The sequence below is a fragment of the Canis lupus genome, chromosome 1 (genome assembly GCF_048164855.1).
Source record: "Canis lupus baileyi chromosome 1, mCanLup2.hap1, whole genome shotgun sequence".
NCBI classification, from domain to species: Eukaryota; Metazoa; Chordata; class Mammalia; order Carnivora; family Canidae; genus Canis; species Canis lupus.
The window spans coordinates 12,001,750-12,028,972 of NC_132838.1; the positions used below are offsets into that span (position 1 = coordinate 12,001,750).

Genomic DNA, 27,223 nt, shown 5'->3' on the forward strand with positions numbered 1-27,223 from the left:
TTAGCTACACAAAGATAAAACTGAAATATAAAAGCTACTGCAATTCTGAAGTGTGTTGTTGCACTTGACAGGATGAGCACTGGGTGTTATAATATATCTTGGCAAATCGAACTCTGCTAAAAAAATATACAAAAAAATGAAGTGTGTTGTATACTCTTAAATTAAAATGAACTTGATTGAATGAAAATATAATGCATATTTACAGACATTCATTACAAAAGAAATAAAGGCAATGGCAAAAAAAAAATATCTAAACCAACAAGCAATCACCTAGTTAACCAAGGAATAACAATTGCTGTTTAGGCTCTGGTAAATATTCTTTCATTATTTTCTGTTAAATGAATATATATTTAAAACATATGTAACGTATAGTGCCAGAAAATGACAGAAAGACAATATCGTTTTGTGATGTGCTCTGTTCTCCCTCACAAAGTATTGAATAGGCAGGTTTACACAGTCATTCAGCTTAGCAAATATATAATGAGTCTCCATGATGTGCCAGATACTTTTCAGGCACTTGGGATTCAATAAGTAAATAAGATGACAATACCTCTGCTCATGGATTGTACAGTAGGCAAGAGAGTGCCACGTTCTACCAGAAACTAGAGTGAGCAAATTGCCTATTTTTAAAAGTATTTACTAACTAAAGATGAATCAATTTGATAAATAACATCTAATGAGCCCAAAACTTTTTTCCTATTCATATAGTTGGCCTTGAATTTTTATGTTTCTCTAGTAGAGTGGCTCATAGATCTAAATCTTCACATTGATTCAATATTATTTCATTAGGCTGATTTTTGTTGTTGTTGTTGACTTGCTCGGTATATGTAAAATGCATAAAACAAATCGTCCTTCAGAGAGTTTTTGCCTCTGTTTATACTTAACTTACAGACTGAAGATTGTGGGTGTCCCTATGTAATAATCCCCTCAGAAAGAGTGGTTGGCTAGAAACACATTTTTGAAGAGCAAAGTAGAGAATATTATATTCAGTTTTAAAAAGACTATCTATCATAGTTCTTGGGACTTAGTCAATGTCCCATAAATGATGGTTTTCTTCCAAATGCCTCTTTAACAAGAATGAATAAGTTCCCATGTAAATATCACCAAAAAATAAAAATAAAAATAAGCCAGACAACTCTAAGTTTAATTTGTGCAAGTGTGGGAATGATTGCTTTTCTTCTCATGAGATGACCAAACCAGATAATAAAATGAAAAACAAAAATGTTTTCTAGCATTAAAAACATTGATTCTAAAATTTGTTTCGACATACACATTTTTATAATATTGGATAATTGCTTTTTAAAAATATTCAGTTTGGCTGAATAAAACTGCTTTACTGTTAGGAGTCTGTATATCATGAAATACTTTTAAACAAATAGTGTAAGAACCTTTTTCTTGTTCAGATTACTGTGCATTTCTATGCAGACACTTGAATAGCATTATTTCTGTTGAATGATTCCAATGTTTACCATTGGGATTTAAGCATGTTCAATTAGCACAAGAAACATTCCCTTAGTTGCATTATTTCATATTTTCCTGAAAACTTTTTTAATAGCAGCAATATATCTATTGAATGGATAACATTCTTTACTGTTGGATTTTAAAAGAGTACTCAAGATGAAATCAGTCATAAACTGGTACATCAATTCTTCCTACATTAGAGGAGCCAACCAACCTTACACTTGTTGATTGAGCTAATAGTATGTTTAAAAATATTTCTATGTTGATGAGAAGTTAAAGATTTGGATCATTGAGTGGGAATTAGATAAAGAGGCTTTCAGAAAGTTTCTAAGTTTTAATTTTATTTTAAAATGATTCTCTTTTATTATCTCTTCTTTGGGTACTGCTACTTGTGAAATAGCACATCAAATTCTGTTCTCTGTGTGTGTGTATTTAACTAGGTAAATTTTGTTTGTAATATCAGCCAAGGATGAATCAGAAATGGCTGAGAATTGAAGGAGCAGAACTAAATGAAACACATATAACTGGAAAAACAGTAGGAAAATAAGATAGTGAATGACTGTCAAATAAATTCATAGCTTTCCTTCAAGTTTATTTTTGTATAAAAGTCATTCTTTAAGGTTACCTGTGGACTAAACTCATCTCGTTGTTACTCAAGCCTAAATTAAAAGAGGAAACTCACCAGATTTACATTTTTATTAATAATGTATTTTAAGTATCCCTTTGGCATTTTAATGAACTAAAACTTAAATGCTTCTCTATTTCATTACATACTTAAAATTTCCTACATGGGGTCACTGCATAGGTTTTCCACAAAGAGATAATTGAAACTTTGAATCAAACAATTTCAGGGAAGACATTTTTCTGTAATGGTTAGTGGCACTTTATTCAAAACTATATGTCCTTTAAAAATTAAAGCCATCGATCAATCTCAATCATTATCTCGGAAACAATTTCATATTCTAACTTTTTACATACTGTTATGCTTCCTAACTCACCATATCATTACTGATTTAAAAATACGAAAATTGAAGAAAGAAGATGTCAATAGAAATGTAGGTAGTGTGTATATCTAACTATGGAGATCTCTAAGAGTCAATTTAAACATGACGTTTTTAGCATTAAGTACACATTGACTTTTATTAATTCCCCCACTTCACCAGTCTTTCAATAATGCCTAGAACAAATGGAAACTCTTATTGGTCAAACTGATTTAATTTGAGTAAACAAAGAAAGACCTAAAAGGCTGAAATAAATTATTCAAGTGAAAGATCATTCTTTGGAAATAAATATCACCTAAAAAGGACTCTTTCTTCTCATTATTTTTATTTTGTCCTCATCCAAAGTGACATTTTAAAACAAAATAAGCCCAATTACATCAAAGGTATGCAACTGTCCATTCCAGTCAAGCCTAAGTTGTTGAGTTTCTATCAGCTACAGAACTAATTGCCCGAGTCCGTAGATGGGTCATTTTTATGCAGTAGCAGTGAAAACTACAATGAGGCATGATTTACTCATTATCTTACCTTCAGGAGTAGTAAAGTATTTTTCAAGAAAAACAGATGTCAGACTCTTGTGACAACTGACTGAAGATGCTTCTGTAACCACAGAAAATACTGGTGTTGAAAGGAGATCCTGTCTCGGAAATAGGAAGCTTAATTAGCCTCATCTCATGACTTAACAAAGGCATCATAAAAATTGGGTACCAAATGTTGGGGAAAAGGGAAACTCAAAAAGCTGTGTTTATATAACATCCTTCAGGCCCACATACTCATTTTTGCCTTATCATGATTGAATGCCCTCTGTGTCCAATGCAGCAAATTAAACTTAAATTTAAGAAGCAAGCATAGCAAGTAAAAGCAGGACAAAATCAACAGAACAGTATTTACAATAGCATTCTAAAAGAAATTAAATACTTGGATATAAATCTAACAAAATAGGTACAGGATGTGTATGCAGAAAACTACAATGATAAAATCGTCAAAGACAATCTAAATAAACAAAGAAAGATTATACAACTCTGCAGAGGAAGACTCACTATTGTTAAGATACCAATTCTTCCCAACTTAATCATCAGTGGTTAATTAAGCTGGATGTTGAGACCGATCCTCAGCCAGTTTGAGCTGCTCCTGCTCTGGAACTCAGGGGCAGAAGGCATCATTCTTAAGTCCTGTCCCAGTAATACTATTGGTTGATACGGTGTTGCTTCCATAGAGTAAGAGGCTATTAATATAACTCAAGAGACTCACTAGGGAGTGTCCTACTAATTCCACAATCTGATAGTAAATGTCAGTGGAGGATTAAAACAACCTTATTGGGACAGAATCTTTAAGAAGTTAACCTTTTAGGAAAGTTATCTCCCCTCAAACCCAGGTAAAATACTCCACTGCATTGTGGATAAAACATAAAATACTTAAAAGTCTAAACTCTTTTCATGAGCTGAGCCTATCAACCACATGCCACTTTCTCTCCTTCCTGATTTTACATTTGTGTATTGAACTTCCTTCTATCCCCCAAGTTAAGTCTATTGCTGTTTTCTTTGTGTGTGCTCTCTACAGGGATTTTCTCCACCTCTTGTTCTATTTAAACTCTTACTTATTATGAAAATAAGACCTTGTTATTTATTCTCTGTGAAGGATTTCCAAACATTTGAAGTTGGTCATTATTTTTTTATAGTTGATTATTTGCATAATCAACTAATTGAGTGGCTCGCCTTCAACTTTTTTGCATACTCATTCATGCATTTCTTCTTTTATTAAATTAAGAATTATTTGCTGGTCACCTCCTGTCTTAATTCATTGTGATGGCAATATACAAATAATGCCCATTGCCAGTTTTTTCATTCCTGCTCCTAGAATGGTCCTGGAATCCACTCTGTGTCCACATCTTATTCCCAGGATAATTCCTAGAGAATGTGATTATTAATAACAGCAATCTCTCCATAAATTCATCCTCAAGCATCCCTCACTTTGATGACTAACTCCAGTTTCCACCAATCTCTCTAGCATTAGTACTTTAAAAACCTGATTGTCTCTTTGTGTCTACAAAGCTTTCATTCTACCTCTTTTCATTTATGTTCTTACTTTCCTATTTAGCAGCTTAATTTCCACTGCTCCTATCAGTTTCACTCCTCTCCATTTTCTGCACTCTCCCTGGTGACTTGCTAGGGAGAACTGAAATTGAACTGTCTACCCAAGTAGCATGGGGCATGCCCCTAAGCAGGTCTGGAGAAAAATACAGAACCACAATGACTGGTCTCACTGGAAAATTATAAAACTGAGCCCCAGGTGTGCCCTATTGCTTCATTTCCCAAGCCTCTTAATATCCCCAAACCTCCAGGTGGCTATTTAAGGTCTCATCGCTACTCACAACTTTAGTGTCATAGACTCCTCTAACCTCATTCTCCACTGATGTTCTTATTTACTGTTATCCTGAAAAAGGTGAACTTACATCTATTTCCACCATATTTTCTATTAAATGACCACAAGCATCTCACATACGCAATGCATCAATTCCTCTGATGAGAAGCACACTTTCCTTCTGCTGTCTGAGGCCAATACTTTAATGTATGCTCTAGTCAATCCCCCGTCAAACATCTAAGAATATTTTTTAAAGGTTTATTTATTCATGAGAGACACAGAGATAGAGAGAGACAGACAGACAGACAGACAGAGACAGAGACAGAGACAGAGACACAGGAGAGGGAGAAGCAGGCTCCCTGTAGGGAGCCCGATGAGGACTCCATCCCACATCCCAGGATCACGCCCTGAGCCAAAGGCTGCTGCTCAACCCCTGAGACACCCAAGGGTCCCAAACACCTAAGAATATTGATCTAGCAGTTCTAACTTCTGAAACTGATATTATTTTTTTCCAATGGATCATTTACAGCTGCATTAAAATATGCTTTTACTGACACATTTCCTCTCTGCTGTAAGATTTGTTGAATTGATTTATTTGATGGCTTAAATTCCTCTTTCATTTTCTTTTATATGCATTTCATATCCCCTCTAATGGCCATGTTTTATGTGTCAGCTTGAGTAGGCTGAAGTCTCTAATTATTCAATTGAACACTAATTTAGACGTTGCTGTGAAGGTATTTTATAGATGTGATTCATGTTGACTTACGTAAAGGACATTATCCTGGATTATCAGGATTGGCCTAATTCAATCAGCTGAAAGGCCTTAAGAGCAGAACTGAGACTTCCCAGAAAAAAAGAAGAAATTCGGCCCCTCAACTGCAGCTTCAGCTATTGCAGGAAGTTCCAGCCTATTCTTCCTAATAGCCCGCCCTATGTACTTCAGATTTGCTTAGTGAGCATCCTCAATTGCAGGAGCAAATACTTTGCAATTAATTCCTTCCTCTGTATCTCCTACTGGTTCTGTTTCTCTGGTTGTCACAAGTGCTACACCCATGATTCCACCACAACTGCTTTGAGATCATTAAGTTCAATGTCATGAAATCCAACATTTCATTGCAGTCTTTATCTTGATTGATTTATAAGTCTCATCTGTCATAGTACATTGATCCTTTTCTTTGATACAACTCCATCACTTGCCTTCAGAACTTCCACATTCCTGATTTTCTTCCTTCTATGACAGACACTTCTCTCCTTTGCAGACTCTCTCCAAATGCCTGGACAGATTGATGTCACTTTTTTTTTCTTTTTTAATTGTAGCCATTCTAATGTGTGAGCAATAATATCCATTGTAGTTTGTATTTCCCTAGTGGTAAATTATGTTTGATGTCTTTTATGTGTTTTTAAACAACTGTATATATTTGTTTATATGTCTTCATGTATTTTCCCCATTTTCTAATTGCATTTTTTTGTTGAGTTTTGAGACTTCTTATTATATTCTAGATACTGGTACTTTGTCAGCTGTGTAGTTTGCAAATATTTTTTCTCACTCTGAATGAATGTTGAATTTTATCGAATGCTTTCTTCTACATTGATAAATCAGATCATATAATTCTTCTTTTGAATTATATTGATTGGTTTTAAAATATTAATCCAGCATTGCATGTCTGGAATAAGCCTTTACTTGGTCATGGTGTATAATTACTTTTATATACTTTACTGAATTTTCTTTGATACTATGTCATTAAGGCTTGTTACCTCTATTCATCTGTCTTTGCTCCACCATTCAGCATTTCCTATATTTGTTTTATTTATAAAGGCCAAGCTTGTAAGTTTACTTAGTGGAAAGAATAAGGAAAATTGCGTCTACCTCACCTTCCCAGAAACAGAAGTCCTATTACAGAATTTTGAAATCAAAAGAAAATAAAAAGTAGAAATGTAGCTTCAATTTTATAAGTATATATCAGCAATAAAAAGAAAATATTCCTTTTGGGACACCTGGGTGGCTCAGTCAGTTAAGCATCCAACTATTGATTTTGGTTCAGGTAATGATCTCAGGGTCATGATATCAAGACCTGTGTTGAGTTCTGTAGTGAACAGGAAGCCTGTTTAAGAGCTCTCTCTCCATATATATATATATATTTCTTTTATCTTTTATTTATCATCTCACTTACTCCAACTGATATATTCTAAAGGATATTTTTATTACTACTTTACATATTAAGAAAATGATGCTTATAAAAATTACTCTAAATCAGGTCAGTGACAACTAAAGGAGATAGGATTTGAATCTAGAGTTATTGACCTCAGAACCTGTTATATATTCACATCATGTTGTATTTTCTTATTTAAATGATGACTACATTTTAATATGTCACTTATATTTCAATCAGAAAATTGAGCACAAAGAATCACTGCTATTTTCTTAACATACATAAGAAAATCATATATATATATAAATACAGACATTTGTATAAAAATTCTTTGGAGACAAAAATATTTAATGAAAATATTTGTGTAATATACTTGTATTTAGGGCCATGTTAATATAATTAAGCCTGTCTTATTCCCCTAATATATATATTCCCCTAAAATATATATAATGCATTTAAATGCAAATGAGGTGATATAAGCAGGCATACAAGCTTTATATTAATGAATGGAGGTTACAATAAAGCTGCATTCTGTTAAGTTTTATAAAACACATTTATATTCTAATTAAAACATGTTGAAACCTCCAATCATGCTATATATTATAATATTAAAATTTCATCTTTCAAAATACACTATTTTTCAATTACTCATATAATTATGTTTACTAGAAATGTCAGTGACCTGTTTTATCACTATATTTTTCTAAATTCATTTGGGTGATGAGGGTTATTATTTTCAATTTATAGGTTAAAATTATTTTTCAGCATAAGGAAATTAAATAATATAAACCACTAGAGTATAGTTCTTTAAAAATTAACTGTTAAAAAGCTGTTTTAGATTCTCTTCATATTCTGGTTATTCTGAAAAGTCAATAACTTTGGTAATTCATAACAATAATTAATAGTATTTTCACATATTTATAAGAGATCACATTAGGCCTTTAATTTTTCCCTTCATAATTTTTCTTTTTTTCTCTCATTGCACATATAATTTTGTGAGGTATATTTTTAAACTACAGAACGCATAAAGGACAACATATATGTCTCATATTCTTGACACATATGTACAATTTAAACTAGAACTTAAGTTGTCCTAATTTATGAAGCACCTATGATTCTAAATATGGCATACAGTAGATTTATTTTTAGAAAAGAAGAGAAATCTTAAAGAAGAATCTCATCTGAACAATAATCCTATTAATGTTATAATAATGATTAAGCATGCCTACTAATAGCTTAATATATTTACATTCATTCATGTTCATTTATCAAGGATTGATCACTGTCAACAATAAGCCTAGTCACTGGTGATATAATTATGAGTAACAAATATTTCTATCTCTAAACCTACAGAAGATTTTTAGTCAAAGGCCTACAAGTATGCAAAAATATCTTATTTAAAATATTTCTTAAAAGGTCTAGGTATGAATATATACTAAATGCAGCCTAAGGTGTTTTGTTGTTTGTCTCAACCAGGAGTAGAAAATAAAAAATAAAAAATAAAACAAAACAAAACAAAAAACACGCAATCAAATCTCTCCTTTCATCTCAGGTGTCTATCTCTCTTGAGCTTGGAATCATCCTATAAACTAAGTTTCTCTGTCAGGCAGGAGAAATGGCAGACAGTATCCCAGGAACTAAATATTTTCCCATCTTAACAAATCTGCTCCCTCCCTACTCCCCACTCCCCATCCCCCTGAGAAAAATACTATTTCTCCACCAATAGTCTTGCCTTAGTATTTGGCCTCAGCTTCGTGTTTTTACCCAATGATGCAAAAAGATGTCATACAGTAACTGGCAAGGCCCACATCATGCACCACTTCCTTCCAGGGTCAGGAGACATTTAGACTCATTGGTTAGCATATGAATTAGGCAATAGTAGTTGACAATCTCTTTATAACAATATGAATGAGGGATCCCTGGGTGGCGCAGCTGTTTAGCCCCTGCCTTTGGCCCAGGGCGAGATCCTGGAGACCCGGGATCGAATCCCACGTCGGGCTCCTTGTATGGAGCCTGCTTCTCCCTCTGCCTGTGTCTCTGCCTCTCTCTCTCTCTCTGTGACTATCATAAATAAAAAAAGAAAAAAATAACAATATGAATGGGAACCAGAAGTTCTCCACTATATATATAAAAGAAATACTAGGAAGATAAATAGTTTCTACACCATTTGTCACCATAAATATATAGAAATAAACATGTATTTCTATATATTAAAACTACAACATTACTATATTACACTGCCTCATGTAATTATCAAAAGTATAAGATACATGTTATCATGTTCAAAAAAGGAAATTTCTCGAAACAGTCTTACTCATTACGTCAAGCTCCAAGTGCAGGAGCTGGGTATAATGTATGTATTTTACTCCACTCATCTGTGCCTTGCTCATCATGTGAATTTATTATCCAGAAACCAATGACAACCTGTTTTCTAACTCCCTGACTCAAATCTCAGCTTTTTCAGAAAGTCCACTGGACATTTGATTATCTAATCTCCAGTCTAACCTGTGATAGCTGGAGGCAGATAATGAGGTCTCTTAAAAAGACATGAAAAGTCTGTCAGAAAAAGGACAGCCTAGGGGTGCCTGGGTGTCTCCGTCAGTTAAACATCTGTCTTTGGCTCAGGTCTTGATCCCACATTCTGTTATCAGGAAAGTCTCGGATTGGCCTTTCTATTACCATATGTCTGAATGCAAACTCTATAGATGGCAGAGAGCATAATTCACCCCTCCTGGTTCATAAATTATAGATACAACATAGGGGAAGAAAAGGTAGTAAGACTACGAGGCTCAACACAACCATTTGAAATGAAGGGCGCTGGTACAGTACAAAAACAAGATATTGAGCAAAGAAAAAGACATAAATGAAGTGTAGTAAAATATTCACATTGGAATAAGTTGAATGTTATGATAGAGGTAGAATTTTATTCATGTTTATAAATGAATAATAATGCAGTATATAAAATTAGTCTTGAAGGCTAAACATCAATTTGCCAGAAAAAGAAGGGTGGTAGGGATCCCTGGGTGGTGCAGCAGGTTAGCGCCTGCCTTTGGCCCAGGGTGCGATCCTGGAGACCTGGGATCGAATCCCACATCGGGCTCCTTGTATGGAGCCTGCTTCTCCTTCTGCCTGTGTCTCTGCCTCTCTCTCTCTCTCTCTCTCTCTGTGACTATCATTAATAAATAAAAATTTTTTAAAAAATGTTAAAAAAAAAAAGAAGGGTGGTAAGGGAGGGAGAGACTTAATTCCTAAGGAAAATATGTTGTTACAAAATCCCAAATTGTTAAATTATGGTGCTTTGAAGACCTCTCCAGGTTTAGATAAAGTTTCCACCCTTATGTAATTCCCTCTTCTTCCAACCCCACCTCATAGATCTACTTCATCTTACCTGTGTAGACCATACTCATTCATTTTTGGCATTTTTCCTTAGGAAATAAAACTCTTCAGGTACTTGAACATTCACATTTTAGTTGAAGATGAGTGTACTCTATAATTGTGGGATGTTCTAAGTGCTATATTAGAAATATGTAAAACAATATGTAAGAGTTATAATATAGTTGAAGATGCAGATATCCATCAAATATTTCAGATTTGGGAAAAATCACAGAGAACAAAAATTACATGAAATTATCCAGTTTGTAGCTTCATTACTTCATTAGAAAATCTGCTAAATAACCAATATCCTATCAACAGTTCCTGTGGCAGAAAGTACCAACATTCTGTACATGAAACTGAAATTTTTCTTTAACTTATTCTTCAGTAAATTTCCTTTTCATTTCCTGTTTAAGCTGTACCTGAGCTCGGTTTCATACAGTGAATTTTAGGCCATATGATAAAGACATAACCCTCTGATCAGAAATAGAACATAAAAAAAGATGTGTAGGAAAAATTAAATTATAAGCTTGACTGAACTCATGTTGTTGAAATTTCAGAAACATTTATTTGCTTGTTTGTTTGAATCAGTCTTTTTTGTAAGATTATGAAGATACTTAATACAGGCATTTCTCTCAAGCAAGAGTGGAAGGAGGACTATTTCATTAAGAAACAGAAACACGATATAAATGTTTCATTGCTTCTTCCTACAAAATTTGAATATGATTCTCAGTATTTATATCCCAGAATATTTCTTGAAATGAAAAAAAAAAAGGACAGCTTGAGGAAATGGAGACATGTACAAATTAATAAAATCAATTATACATTGTTAGAGTTTTTTAAAAAGATTTTATTTATTTACTCATGAGAGACACAGAGAGAGAGAGGCAGAGACACAGGCAGAGAGAGAAGTAGGCTCCATGCAGAGAGCCTGATGTGGGACTAGATCCCGGGTCTCCAGGACCACACTCTGGGCTGAAGGCAGCGCTAGACCGCTGAGCCACCCAGGCTTCCCTGTTGGAGATTTTCTTAATTGACATTTTAAGCTTTGAAGTTAGACAAATCTTTTTTGCTCTGTGTTCTTATGCTGTTCTGCTCCACGGAGCACAGTACTTCACCTCCATGAACCTCAGGCTTCTCCCATGTAAAATTTAGAAAGTAACAACTCTCGTTGCAGGTTATTGTGAAAATAAAATGCCAGAACTCATACATTCAATCAACATTTTTTTTCAATTGTTTTTCACAAAGATAACTTCTATAAACACCAATGTTTTTTTATCTTAATATTTTCTTTCAAGCAATGTTTACAGTTAAAATTATTTAAAATAAAACCTAGAAATGTTTCACTAGTTTATAGATCTACTCATATTAGGAGGATAGAAGAGAATATGAGCATTCCTTGCCTTGAAGTAACTGAAAATCCAGTCGGGAAACAGAATTGGCACAAAAAGAAAGTAGAAGAAAGTATAGCGACATTGAAAATATTTGGTAATTAAAAGGTGAATATTGGGAGCCTGAGTAGCTCAGTGGTTGAGCATCTGCCTTTGGCTCAGGGCGTAATCCCAGGTCTGGAGATCGAGTCCCACGTCGGGCTCCCTGCATGGAGCCTGCTTCTCCTTCTGCCTGTGTCTCTGCCCCACCCCCCTCTCTCTGTGTCTCTCATGAATAAATAAATAAAATCTTTTTAAAAAATAAAAATAAAAGGTGACTGTTACGATGTATAGTGTTACAGGACTTCCGAAGGATGCTTCAGTCATTAGAGGAATATAATCGTTATCAACTAGAAGGCAAATCTGTAAAAGAGGCATTTGGATATTTACAATATTTATTTGTTTTGTTTATAAATATAAAAATATTATTCAGTATCTGATATAGTTTTCATATCCATTGGAATAATCAAGATTGAAAAATGATATTTTGCTTGATATTTAATAATAACATAAAATGATCTGACATTTACTGATACATTCACCAGCGATGATTATAAGTGTTTTCCATAAATTATCTTATTTAATCTTTACAACTACCTTTTACATAGGTTGTATTTTATTCCTATCTCTCAAAAAAGGAAATTGAAGGGCACCTGGGTGGCTCAGTGGTTGAGTATCTGCCTTTGGTTAAGGTCATGATCCTGGGGTCCTGGGATCAAGTCCCACATCAGGCTTCCCACAGGGAGCCTACTTCTCCCTCTGACTATGTCTCTGCCTCTCTCTGTGTGTCTCTCATGAATAAATAAATAAAATCTTTAAAAAAAAAAAAGGAAATTGAAGACAGAAAATTTACATTAAACAAGGTCCTGGAGGTAGGAACTGATAAAGCCACTTATAAATATGATCAAGTAAGTTCAAGGATCTATCATGACTAGTGAATCATCTGTATATGTAATTACATGGATCAGAATGAATATGTACTACTCATGCCCCCATTTCTTTCACGGAATCACCAACAGTGGCCCACAAGTGATTTAGAAAATAATTACTGAAAAAAATCAGTGTTCTTTATTTTCTTTATTTTAATCACCACAGAACACTTCCAGCAAGTTCCTTTGGGAAAGAGACTTTGTCTTTATTCGTCAATATTTGTCAATATTCTAGTGGCTAACATAATGCCTGGCATTTAGGGCTGTGGGATAAATGTTTGTTGTTCAAATGAAGAGCTGTTTTCAGGGAGACACTTCTGAGAAGCATAGAAAAGGTAAGTACTTCAGCATTCCCTGATTACCTAACTAATATATATATATATATAACAATAGTGTACGCAGGCATACAAACTGCTGCTTTAAGTGTAAAAGGAAAAAAAATGTTTCAAATTGTTTATATAAAATATTAAAGATAATCTTAAACATACTAGTTGAAAAAATAATAGTCTATTTTATAATGATTTCCATCAATTAGGGAGCATGCTCCTCACCTCTATGTCTGCACCTAGACATATTTTCATCATAAAGAATATTTACATCATAAGAAGACATAGTTTAGAGGACAAAACTAGAAGCAAGTCAGCCTATCTTGATTCTGTAGAGTAGGTCTCCTGGCTTTATCATTCATATGAAAATAGTTGCAAAATTTAATAAAACATTAATAACAGGATAAAATGGTTGTATGTAGCTCACTTTTAATTTTGACACCAATCTATCTATAGATCTTTCTACAGTTTTAACAATAATATGAAGCATTTTCACCCCAAAGTATTGTTGACATCTTGATAGAATTAAAAAGGTATTATAAGTTTGTCTCCAGCCCCATGTTTTTTAAATATATTTTAAAAGGATAAGGGATTCATTTATCCCATATGTCATTGTCTTAAAGGCTTATGATTAAATAGCTCCATCTCTTTATTGAAGATTTTCAGATATTAAATGAAAAGAAAAGAATAAATCCTTAACGGACTAAAAATCAATGCTACTCACTATCTGGAATGGTGACTCATTCTGGTAATTACTTGTAACCTATCTATTATAGGACTGCAACAATTTTCAACTTTCCATTACATGTTACTTTGGAAAGATTTGGTCACATCAGTGAAAAACAATCCTGAAATCATGCAATTACAGAACAGCTTGAGTCATATCATCGATGTACTTGAAAACAAAGGTTTTAGCCCAAAGTGTGCTTTACTATGAGAACAATGTATCTTCTAAAGAGTAGTCACTCTCCATTGGGGTACTTAAGAATATGGCACACTTCTCAAATTCTCCAATTCTGCTGCATAGGGTTGTGTGTTTCTCCAAACTTGATTAATTAAAATAACTTAAACACTAGATATCCAAACAGTATTAAGTTTTTATTAAGAACATGTTCCTCCAGCCCTTTTTCTAGATACTCATATTCCATGCTCTGTTCAATAGTAATCCCCAAGTAATATGATGAAAGAGAGTAGGATGGTCACACTTTGCCATGTTTATGCCACATATTGCCATAGCCTGATGTGGGACTTGATCTTGTAACTCTGAGATGATGACTTGAGCTGAAATCAAAAGCCAGACGCTTAACCATCTGAGCCACCCAGGTGCCCCTCCCTTGCCATTTCTGCATGTTACCTTTACCTGACTTTGCTTGTCTACCCTACATTCATGTTTATGTCTAAGCTTAGCTATGCCTGTGTACTTCTAATATATTTCTTATCCTCTGATCATGTGAAACATTATTTAGTTCTGCTCACATATAATTTTCAACTGTTTTATCAAGGGGTAATTAACATATAATAAACTACACATATTTAAAGGATAAAATTAAATATGTTTTTATATATGTAAACCTTGCAACTGTGACTTTTCTGAGTTTCTTTCTTTGTTAGTAAAATGAATGTCATGATGCCACTTAAAGATTTCTTGGGGGTTGGTCAGGTGTTAAATGAGATTAATTTTATAAAGTGCCTACCACATGATTGGTGCCTAATTTACACACACACGCACATACACACCTACACAGAATCCATCATCACAAAAAATGAAATAAAACATTTCCATCACCTTCCAAAGTTTCCTGAAACCCATTTATCATCCTTTCCACCTGCCTATTCTGAGTCCCCAGAAGGCAATCATTGAACTGCATTTCATCACTGTAGATTAAATAGAATTTTTCAGTAGTTTAGAGAACTAAATTACACATTGTGTACACTTTTTGGTCTATCTTCTTTCACTTTAGGTACTTATTTTGTAATTCATCTATATTTTTGCGTACATTCACTTCTATTTCTGTAATAATGTCCCATTGAATGGGTATACCACAGCTTTAATCCATTTCCCTGTCCATGAACATTTGGATTTGATTCAAGTTTGTTTATAAGAACTTATAGCTAACTTAGTGATTGGCACTAATGAGGGCATTAGTAGGATGAGCACTAGGTGTTATTCTATATGTTGTCAAATTGAATTTAAATTTAAAAATTCCAAAAAAATAAAATTTAAAAATTTAAAAATAAAATAAAATTACTTGGCTTGAAAAAAAAATAACAATTTATAGCTATTATAGGCAATCCTGTGAATTTCTTTTTTCTTAGATACATACCCAGGAATGGAATGTGTAAACATGGTTAAGTACACGTTCAACTTTTTAAGAAGCTGACAAACTGTTTTTCAGAGTGATTGTACCATTTTACATTTCCTCTAGCAATTCATGAGGGTTCCATATGGTCCACTAACTCAACAACACTTTTTATAGTTTAATGTTAGCCATTCTCACAGGCAAATGAAGGTATCTCCTTGTGATTGTAATATGTGTTTCCTCATGGACTAATAATATTGTGTATCTTTCCACATACTTGTCACTTGCATATCTTCTTTAGTGAAATATCTGTTCAAATAGTTTGACCATTCTATATGACCTGTTTTGTTATTTATTGTTCAGGTTTTTTTACATATTTTGAATATAAGCCTCTTATCAGATATGAATTTCAGATATGTTCTCTAGTCTGTACCTTGTCTTTTTATTTTCCTAAGAGTATATTTCAAAGAACAGAAGTCATCATTATCATTACTATCATGTTTAACTTTCATGAATTTTGATTTATAAGTCCATGGATTATGCTTTTGCTATATTTAAAAATTATTTGTCTAACTCAAAAGCATAACAATTACCTCCTATGCTTACTTCTGAAAGTTTTATTTTACTTTTAGGCCTATAATAATTTAATAATAATAATTAATAATAATAATAATAAATAATATAATAATTTTCTTTTAGGCCTATAATATATTTTTAGTTAATTTTTTGCATATGAAGCAAGATATGGATATGAGTTTATTTTTTGTATATGGATGATGGTATATGCATCTGGATAATTGTTCTGGCAACTCTTGTTGGAAAGACTGTTCTTTCCTCACTAAATTGCCTTCAATCTTTTTTTTCAGAAATCATTTATCTATACATATAAATGTCTAATATAGACCTGTGCTCTAGACTAAATCTCTGTGTCCCTTCAAGAATGCATTGTTTAAAAAAAAAAGGAAAAAAGAATGCATTGTTAAAACCTAATCTCCAATGTGATAGAAGGTAGGGCTTTGGGGAGTTCATTGAGTCAGGAGGGTGGAACCTTTATGAATGAAATTTATAAAAGAGACCCCAGAGAGATCCTTGGACCCTTCCACCATGTGGGATTATAGCAAGGGGACTACCATCTCTGAACCAGGAAACAGACACTTAATCTGCCCAACACCTTGATTTGGATTTCCCAGCCTCCAGAACCATGAGAAATACATTTACATTGTTTAAAAGCTGCCCAATTTGTGGTATTTTTGTTACAGCCCACCAAAATGGACTAAGACAACTCTTTAGTGATATTGTAATTTATAATAAGAAATATGTATTCAGTTTCCTTCCAATTTCTGCCACAGAGCTCCTAAAGCTTTAGAAATTTTCTAGAAAATGAGAACAGCAAAGTTAATAAATTGGCTTTTGAATTCCATGATGGCTGGTTGTCAGGGGAACCAACTTTATAAGTAGAAGATTGAAGCTTAGAGTCCCACCCCTGGCCTCCAGGGACGGAAGGGAAGCTGGATGGTGAAGCAGTTGCCATTGGCCAGTAATTTAATCAACCGTACCAATTTTATGGAGACTGCCCTGTAACCCAAAAGAGGAGAATTTGGAGAACTTCTGGTTGTTGACTGTATGGAGATTTTGCAGGAAAGGGCATGGAAGTTCTCCACACTCTTTCACCTCAACTTGTTCTATTCATCTCTTCCATCTCGCCATTACTAAGTTATATCCTTTTATAATACACTGGTAATCTAGTGAGTGAAATGTTTCTCTGGGTTATGTGGGCTGCTCTAGCAAACTAATCAAACCCAAGGAGGGGGGCACTGGAAATTTCTATCTATTGGATCTATAGCTGGTGGATCAGAAGGACAGGTGATGCACTTGTGACTGGCAACTGGTGACAGAAGTATGAGAAATATGTGTGGGAGGTGCAGCTTTGTGGGATAGAGCCTAGAATTTGTGGATTCTGATGCTAGCCCAGGGTAAGGAGTGTCAAAATTGAGTTAAGTTGTAGGACATCTAGCTGGTGTAGGATAATTACTGGTTGGTGTAAAGGAAACCCTCAACTCCCACGTCGTAATTGGTGACCACAATCTTTCACCTCTCTTCTGTTCTATTTTTCTACTTGTCTATATTGACAATATCATATTGGCTTGTTTACTGTAGTTTCATAATAAGAGTGGAAATGAAGCAGTGATTGGTCACCATCATTATCATTTTTAAGAGTTGTTATGGCTCTTCTAAGTTCTTTGCATTTCCAAATTAATTTTAAAATTAGCTTTTCAATTTTCATTAAAAGTGCCCATAGAAAGTTTTTTGATATTTTGGAAGTGGTGCTGTTGAAATTGATAAGGAATTGACAAACTACCAGGGATGAGATAAGGAATTGATGAACTAAAACTTTCTAGCCAAACTACATCAGTAGTCTATTTTTGTAAACAAAGTTTCACTGAAGCACTGCCATGGCATTTATTCACCTACCATGTATGGCTACTTTCTTGCTCCAGAGGAGTAAATTTAATTGTGATAGAGACTGAGTGATTTGAAAAAATCCCAGAAAATTTACTATCTCTATTTACACAGAAAGGTGTATAGACCTCTACTAAAGAACAATTTGGAAGAAATTGGTATCTTTACAGTTTTAAGTCTTTTAACACTTCAACAAGGTATATCTCTCCATTTATGTCTTTCCTTTCTCTCAGGAGTATTTTGTACTGTTCAGTGTTGCACATATTCATTACAATTTTATTCATAATGTTTATAGTTATGCTCTTTTAAAAAAATTATTCATTCATTTATGAGAGACATAGAGAGGCAGAGACATAGTCAGAGGGAGAAGTAGGCTCCTCATGGGGAGCCTTATGTAAACTTGATCCCAGGACCCTGAGATGACAACCCAAGCCAAAGGCAGTTGCTCAACCACTGAGTCACCCAGGTTCCCCTATAGCTATGTTCTGTCAGTTAATGATCTGTTATTTCCTTTTCCTATAATATGTTTGTCTGATTTTGGTACCAGAGTAATGCTGGCCTCATAGTATAGTCCATAAATATCAGTTGGGTACAGTTGGTTTATAATGCTCAGTACTTCTATCTTCTTGCTAACTTTTTGTTTACTAGTTTTAGGCACTAGTATCAGAAATTTTATTTTCACTAATAGGTATGTAATTCCAACTATAATTTTTGTGGACTTCTGTATAATCTTTTGAAGGAAACGTATTGAAATCGTCATCTATAAATATGTATTTGTTTCTCCTTGCAGATCTGTTTTTGTTCCATATGAATATAGCCATATAAATATTTAGATTTATTATTTTCTCTTGAATTTGACTCCTTGATCACTATGAAATTATCTTCATCTCTGACAATTGTCTTTGTTCTGAAACCTACTTTGAATGATGGTAATATGACACTCAACTTTATTTAACAATTGTCAGTACGGTATGTTTTTCTCATTTTTTAAATTCAACCTATCATCTTTATTCAAGGTGTGTTTCCATAAGCAGTACATAATTAGGTCTAGTCCTCCTTCCCACCATCATTGCCTGCCAATCTAATCATACCTGTTTTTTAAATAGGGATGTTAACACCATTTATATTTAAACTGATTATTCATAAGGTTAGATTTAAGTGTGCCATTTTGCTATTTCTTTCTATTTGTTCGATCTATTCTATTTGTTCTCTTTATGATAATTTTCTGATTTGAATTGAGTATTTTTTTAATTTTTTGAATTGAGTATATTTTATGATTACATTTTATTTTTTGTATATAAATGTTTTGTTATAAAGGGACTGCTTTAATGTTTATAATACTTTTAACTTATCATAGTCTATTTTCAAATGATACATTTCACACGTAAGAATTTAAAAATATTTTTATTTCTTCCTTAACATACTTTATGCTATGATGGTCTTATAATATATATAAACTATACATATGTAATATATCTATATGACATATATACAACATATATATTGTAATCCTGACTATATATTGTTATTATTGTGTTTAAATAGTCAATATTTTAAAAAATATTTAAATAGGAAGGAAATGTTTTATATTCAAACCTATATTTACTGTTTCTAATATTTTTCATGCTAATACATATTGATATGTCAGTTTCCTTCTGCCTGACAGACTACCTATACCTATGATATGGGTCTGTTGAGGATGAATTCTATAAGTTTTATATGTCTTTATTGCATCTTGAAATTTAAATAATATTTTTGTTGGAGATAGTATTACCAATCATTGGGATTTTTTCTCTTTTAATACATAACTCTTTCAGACACAGAATTCTAGGTTGATAGATTTTTTTCTTGACTTTAAAGATATTGTTCCACTTTCTTCTCATCTGTGTTCTTTCCAATATGAAATCTATAATTTTTGTCTTTGTCCTCTAGGTAACATGTCTTTTGTCCCTACTTTAAATATTTTTGTTTCTTTTCCACAGCTTTTGAGTGGTTTGATTATGATAAGATTTCGTTTAATTTTCTTCAGGCTTGGAAATGTTGAACTTTTCACATCTGCTGGTTAATGGTTTTCATCAAATTAGAAAAATTGTCACTAACTTCTCAAATATTATTATGACATCCTCTCCAGTCTCTTTTTTCCTTTGGGGACTCTATTTGCACATATAGATCTTAAAATGTTCTCACAGTTAACTCAAATTCTTTGTATTTTGCAAGTTACTTTTTGTCCTCTTTTTCTTTTCATTGCTATGCCTTCAAATTCAATTCTCTTCTTGTCCACAATATAAATTCAGCTGTTAACCACACCAGTGTATTATTAATTTCCAACATCATAGCTTCCATATCTAAGAATTCCAATTTGACACTTTTTATATATCTGTTTATTTTTGAACATTAGGGATACTATTATGATAACTTTTCATTTTACTATTCTGGTTATTTGAATATCTGTATAGATTTTGTATCAATTTTGGTTGGTTGATGGTTGATTTTTTTCCCTCCCTAACTATGGGTTATATTTTTCTGGATTTTGCATGCCTTATAATTTTTTATCAGATGATAGACATTGTGATTTTCCATGATTGGGTATCAGATATTTTTTATTCCTATCTACTTATCTATGAATCATCCTTTCCTACCTATCCTTTGTTGGGTTTTTCCTTGAATTCAGTTAAGTCAATAAAATAATTTTGATTCTTTTAGGTTTTACTTTAAGAAATTTTGTTAGGGCAGTGCAGCATTTATATTAGAACAAATTATTCCCTAGTACTGAGGCAGGACCTCCTGAGCACCAGGTCCAGTGGTCCCTGAATTCTGAGCATAACTCATCTGCTTGGTGGGAACAAGTTCTAGCCCATGCTTGTATAAGACATAAGATGGCACTTTTAATCCTCTCAGATGATTGTTTCACCACTTGAGCTATTTTCTACGTGAACATACTGGTCAGCACTCTGTGCAATACTTGTGAAGGACTCTATACAATTCTCACAATGTATCCCTCTTGGCAGCTTTCTGCTCTCTAGTATTTTTTCTGTGAATTCTACTTGACTTTTCCTCTCAGTCTGTCAGTTTGTTCTCTTCAACTCAGGCAGTTTCACTTTTTTCCTTAGTTTAGAAAGTCCATCAAGGCTGTAGGGACAAATAATAGTAGACTTGCCATGTTAGTTTCCCATTTTTATGGGATTATTCTGTCATTACTTCTTGTCCAATATATTGATTTTTTTCCTCATTTTTGTTTGTTTGATCCACTTTACTCCATTTTTTCCCTAGAAGCATCAGTATCATTTTTTACTTTCCAATTTATAGGGGAATTAAAAAAAAGAGGATTTCTAGCTTGATTGAAAGTCTACCCTCAGTTGATTCAAGCTTTGTGGAATCAGGGATCAACTATTTTGCTCATATTATATTCATAGAATTTAGAAAAAAAATCATATATAGAATATACAGACATCCATAGTTTATTTATTCATTCATCATGTATTTATGGGATGATGCTACAATGGACTTTGCATAAAGTATGCTAAATAAAATAAAAATTCTACTCTCATATTTTAAGTACTATAGAAAATAAATATTATATAATATACAGATATAGTCATCCATATATATATCCAGGCCTATATTAATGCCATGATGAATGATATAAAGATAAGTCAAATTTATAAATTTTAAACAAAATGATTCACATAATAATATGCATGCTATGTTATGACCCAATAATAGTGGGTTGCTAAAACTTCATTTTATTTGGCTTAATTCTGAAGATTAGATGCAAGTAATTAACCTAAAAACATTGCCAGAATTTTTAAAAAATATTACCCACTTCTCTAATGTTCAAAATTTCTAAGAAAACACAATATGTCAATTCACTTTCTGAAAGGAAGCTGCATTATTAGAAAAATTCACATGAGAACATTAGAGATGCCAGATGCAGTCATGTTATTGCTCAAAAGATAAAATCTAACATGTTTTCCATTCAGGAACCATGCTTTTATAATCCACAGTGCCACTCTTCATTTTCTTTCTTTTGTAAGAAAATTCTACTATCCAATTTTATTGATACACACACTAAATAGAAAGCTACAGTGATGCAGTTGGTCTTATAGACCAAATTCCAGCATTTGTCATTGATTTGGGAAGGCCTCCAGAAATTAAGCAGTAGATATAATTTGTGAAGAAATTTGAACCTAAAGTTTTAATATTACATAGTTCAAGGTGGAAAATGGAAGAAATTCTGTTAGGTACACTTACGTGGGGTGGCTGGGGGCCTGAGTGGCTCAGTGAATAAAGCTTCTGCCTTAGGTTCAGGTCATGATTGCCTGAGGGTCCTAGGATCAGCCCAAGACCCACACAGCTGGCTCCCTGATGAGAAGGCAGGCTCCTTTTCCCTTTTCCTTTGTCCTTCCTTTGTCCTTTCCCCTCCCAGCTTGTACATGCTCTCTTCCTCATGCTCCCTCTCTCACATGCATGATGCACACACACACACACTCTCTCTCTCTCTCTCTCAAATAAATAAATTTAATCTTTAAAAAGAAATGTTTGGAGACTTGAGTGTATGATAATACTAGAGAACAAAATTTTACATCCGGGGCTTACATATGATCATCTAAAGAATACAAAGGAAGGGAGAAGAAATGTGTGGGAAATATCAGAAAGGGAGACAGAACATAAAGACTCCTAACTCTGGGAAACGAACTAGGGGTGGTGGAAGGGGAGGAGGGTGGGGGGTGGGGGGTGAATGGGTGACGGGCACTGAGGGGGGCACTTGACGGGATGAGCACTGGGTGTTATTCTGTATGTTGGTAAATTGAACACCAATAAAAAATAAATTTATTTAAAAAAAAAGAATGAGCACAGAGAAATTGTGAGAAATAATATTGAAAGGATAATTTAGACCATATAATGGAATAAATTTATTCTAAAACTTTAAAAAAAATAAAGAATATAAATTATTGTAGATTTTTTTCCTATTAAAGCTCACATATTTCTTAAATATAATTTTCAAAGTCAATATACTATTTACATACCTATTAACAAGTGAACAACAACTTTATACTATTACTCTGTGACAGAAAGTATCAATAGTAGGTGAGTTGATAGACATTTAGAATGAAAATTTTAATTTTTTTTCTCCTAAGCATCATGATATAAGTAATACAGGGACACACTTAAAATGCACTTGTTGTATAGTATTCTCCTCTGAAGACACTCTAAGTGCAATTCAAAAGGTTATCTAGTTGCTGGTTTTCAACCGTAAAAATATCTTCCTGGTGGTAAGCATATGAAAATGCCTCCCTCTGCACTATGAAAAGCTTTCACTAAGAAACAAAGGCTACTAAAATTTATATTTACATAATAGTTTAAATAAAAAAGTCTTTTCCAAGAGAAAAACATTAATTCTTCTAAATTTATCACTCTAGGGATAGTTTATTTTTATATTTTGCATTTTCATTAAGGTATAGTTAAATTAATATTTTACAAATAGATAGTTAATGAATTTGGAAGAGGATATAAAAACTCTGATGGGTGAGCAATCAGAGAGAAATTTAATACAGAAATTTAATGTAGAGCTTATAAAAACTATTAAAAGTGGGAAAATCATGTCCTAGTCCACGTACCTTAGAATTTCCAAAAGTACAGGGACCTATTTCTCAGATCTTATGCCAGATCTCAGATCTCTCTATAGACACTGTTTCATTAAATCCAGGATATTAATCTTATTAGCATAAATTTTAGAAACTGCTGATGGAAATCCATGAGTTTGGTAGGCAATGACAACTGTTAACAGTCTTAGAATTTCTGCCTTCTAATCTGTAAATACATTTAACTGGTAGATAAGAATTCAATATCCCAAACCTTATCAACAAAGGGGCTGATGAAACATAGTATTAGTTTTTTCGGTTTCTATAAAACATGGAGGTTTTCTATAAAACATGGAGAATAAAACAATTCCAGTATGTTTCATACGGTTATTTTAGTTTACATAATATATGCAAAATAATATATTTTGGTCCATTGAGAGACTTGAGATATCCTTTACCATCTAGGACTAATATAAAATAATTTTTGATCGATAAAAATTCTTGCTAGTTATTATTAACTAATTCAAGTAATAAAATGGTGGCACTGTATTTAAAACTATGGGCAGTTCTAAGTGTAATTCTCATTTTAAGATTGAAAGCTAGAAGCAGTGCTTTCTTTTCTAATTATACATCCTTTTCCTCATCATTGTAGTGTGGATTCATATAAAACCTAAGTGAAGAACCCTCCACCAATCACAATTCCAGGGAAATTTGAATTGTAATTGCAATATAGATGTAAGATCCTACAATTACTCTGTATACAGAGTAGCTCCTAGCATACTTCGTTGTGTATTTTATTGTTTGTTACTGGTACCATAGCAAAGCAAACCTAGATTTCTTGATATATAAAGAAACATATATTTTGTCACTCTGAAATCTTTTTCACAAGTTGCCAGGCCACAATTTAGACAGTTCTACTGAACAACATAAATGCTAATGTTTCCATGGTGACTCCATTCACGTGGCAGTTACTAGATTTTTTGCTTTTAAGGTGACATTTAAGTAATTCTGAAAATATTCACACTAGAGTGAAACAGGACCTATGTAATCTGAAGTTAATTTGAGCATATATATTAACACTTACATAACCCAAAATGATTCAATATCTTCACTCCCCATTGTGGATATGCACAATTTTGTAGATTTCTGAAGCTATTTTAAAAGTATCAAAGATAACTATATGTGTTGTCACTAAAATATAAACATTATTAATAATAATTATGAAATTATTAAAGTGTATTTTTAATAATAAATGGCTATATGCATAGAGACACACACATTTACTTACAAACTCAGAAATAGCAGTGCTTTTCTATAGACATCAACTTTTAACCCAGGATTTATTTGTTTTCAATTTTTTAATTTAAATAATTATAAGTAAATAATCAGTGTTAACATTATTTGACCTGGAAAAAAACTATTTTTTAAAAAACAAGGAAGACTTTTTTCCCTAGCATATTCTGATATTTTATTATCATACTTCTTAGCAGATTTTAGGAAAATTTTCTTGAAAACAATGTAAAAAATTTATAGTAATCAGACATGTTTATAAATAAATGATTATTTTTCATATTTTAAATGTTTAAGAAGAAAATTATATATTTTCATATTTAGACCAAAAAGAAAAAAAAAAACTGGAGGGAAATGTAAGAATCAAAGGATCTTATGACAGCTCACTTAATTATCTGTATGTCCCAGAAACCTGGTTCTATCACTATCATCTTAATTTGCTTATTTATAAAATATTCAGATGAAGACCAGTTATTAATATCATCTCTAAAACCCTGTAATTTTATTCATGGTTTATTTTATACAATAAAATACCTTTTTATATACTTTTTCATCATAAATAAAATTTCATAGTATCTTACCAAAGAGCAAATATATGCTCAGATCAAGAAATAAATCTTTCCATTGCCATATAAAAATCTCACTACTTATTCTAAGTGCATAACTGTATCCTACATATCTGAGACTTAGGAAAATATCCACATGGGAAAGAGCAACACCTGAGACTTATGCACAAATCCCTATGGTACTGTGTCTGGCACATAAATGCAATAAGTAAATATTTGCAAAACAATAAGGGAATCCATTTAGGAGAAGTAAAGAGGTCATGATTCTCTTCTCAAAAACCAGTATAAAATTTGGCATATCTGGCAAAAAAACATTTTAGTACTTTAGAATACAGAAAGTTGGGCAGCCCTGGTGGCACAGCGGTTTAGCGCCGCCTGCAGCTCAGGGTGTGATCCTGGAAACCCTGGATCGAGTCCCGCGTCAGGCTCTGCTGCATGGAGCCTGCTTCTCCCTCTGCCTGTGTCTCTGCCTCTCTCTCTGTGTGTGTCTCTATGAATAAATAAAATCTTAAAAAAAAAAAAAAGCCAGAAAGTTAAGGGGTATTTGTTAATGAAAAATTTCCATTTTTGCTTAAGAACAGCAGGCATTTTCAGTGTTCTGGGACCGCTCTGTCATCCCACCCCATGACAAAATAAGTGAAAGAGACAGTCTTTACCAGAGTGGAGAAGGTCATAAAAATTAGCAATGTTGTTCATAGAGGTGGCTGGGTGAACTTAGAACAAAGGGCAAGAATTTTCCCCAACAGTGTTATTAATAACAAAATCAAATATTGTAGGAAACTGGGAAACACAGCTCTAGCCTGAGGTGGAGGTGACTTGGTTGAGGTAGGTAGCAGACAACCAGAAATTCATTCATTGGAGAGATCTTACAAATGGGTGCATCTTAAGAGAATTAGAGAAGGTCTTTCTATTGGCCTGGCTAGCTGGTAAAGGACACATTTGCACATAGAAGACACAATACAACCTGACATAAAGTTCAAATCAAGCTACACTGAAGAATTGGCTGCATGTTAGGTCTACTTCTCAACCCACTTCTAAAGAATCAAGAGAAGGTGAAAGTCTTGCAAACTCAGTTTTAATCACTGGATATTCACTAAGAGGATGACCTCTTGTCTGGGGGGGGGGTCATATGCGAGGAAGGGTTTATGCTAGGGTTTATGCTAGGAAGCAGCATAAATACAAAACACAATAAAACAAACAACAGCATAAAAAAGCAGATAGCAAATATACAACATGAGGAGAACAGATTCCAGAGTTTTAGTCCAGGCACAATATTGAAAATAAACTTTAAATGGGATGCCTTGGTGGCTCAGTGGTTGAGCAACTGCCTCTGGCTCAGGTGGTACTCCTGGGGTCCTGAGATCAAGTCCCATATTAGGCTCCCCACAGGAAGCCTGCTTCTTCCCCTGCCTGGGTCTTTGCCTCTCTCTCTGTATCTCTCATGAATAAATAAATAAAAATCCTAAAAAAAAAAAAAAAAAGAAAAAAAGAAAAGAAACTTAAAAATATAGAAAGTAACCCAAAGAAGAAAAAGTTGAACCTAAGGCACTGGACCAAGCATTTTAAATTCTCACTTACCAGCAAAAATAGGAGCTATGTCAATATATAGGGAAAAGGGATCCATATTCAAGAAATGAAAAATGAATGTAAGTTCACTCTAAATGGAAATATTGGATTCAGCAGGAAAAAAATTCTACAAAATAGTATTAATATATTCAACAAATGAAATATAATTAGAACTAAAGATGTAAGGAAAAATAAATACAATATTTCAATAAGGGAAATATTTATAGAGAAATATAAATTGTAAAAAGAACAAAATGTAAATTCTAAAACTGAAAATCATGAAAACTAAAATAAAATTACTAAAATTTAAGAAACTTGCTTTCTACAGAAGATTTGAAATGGCAAGAAATAGTGAATTTAAAAATAATACAATAAAAACTATCCAATATGAAGAAGAGAATAGAAGATTAAAGAAAAATTAAGAGAACATGA

At 33.1% G+C, this 27,223-nt stretch overlaps 1 long non-coding RNA gene across 5 annotated transcripts in view; it reads right to left on the bottom strand.

Moving 5' to 3' along the window:
- LOC140630498 (uncharacterized) overlaps window positions 1-23,582 on the bottom strand; it is a 105,317-nt gene extending 81,735 nt beyond the window's left edge. For all 5 annotated transcript variants that reach the window (XR_012028263.1, XR_012028253.1, XR_012028254.1 and 2 more), the window contains exons 1-2: window positions 23,406-23,582; window positions 2,988-3,096 (exon numbers count right to left, since the gene is read on the bottom strand). This is a non-coding gene — a long non-coding RNA (uncharacterized lncRNA). The remainder of the gene's footprint in view (window positions 1-2,987; window positions 3,097-23,405) is intronic.
- Window positions 23,583-27,223: the final 3,641 nt, after the last annotated feature.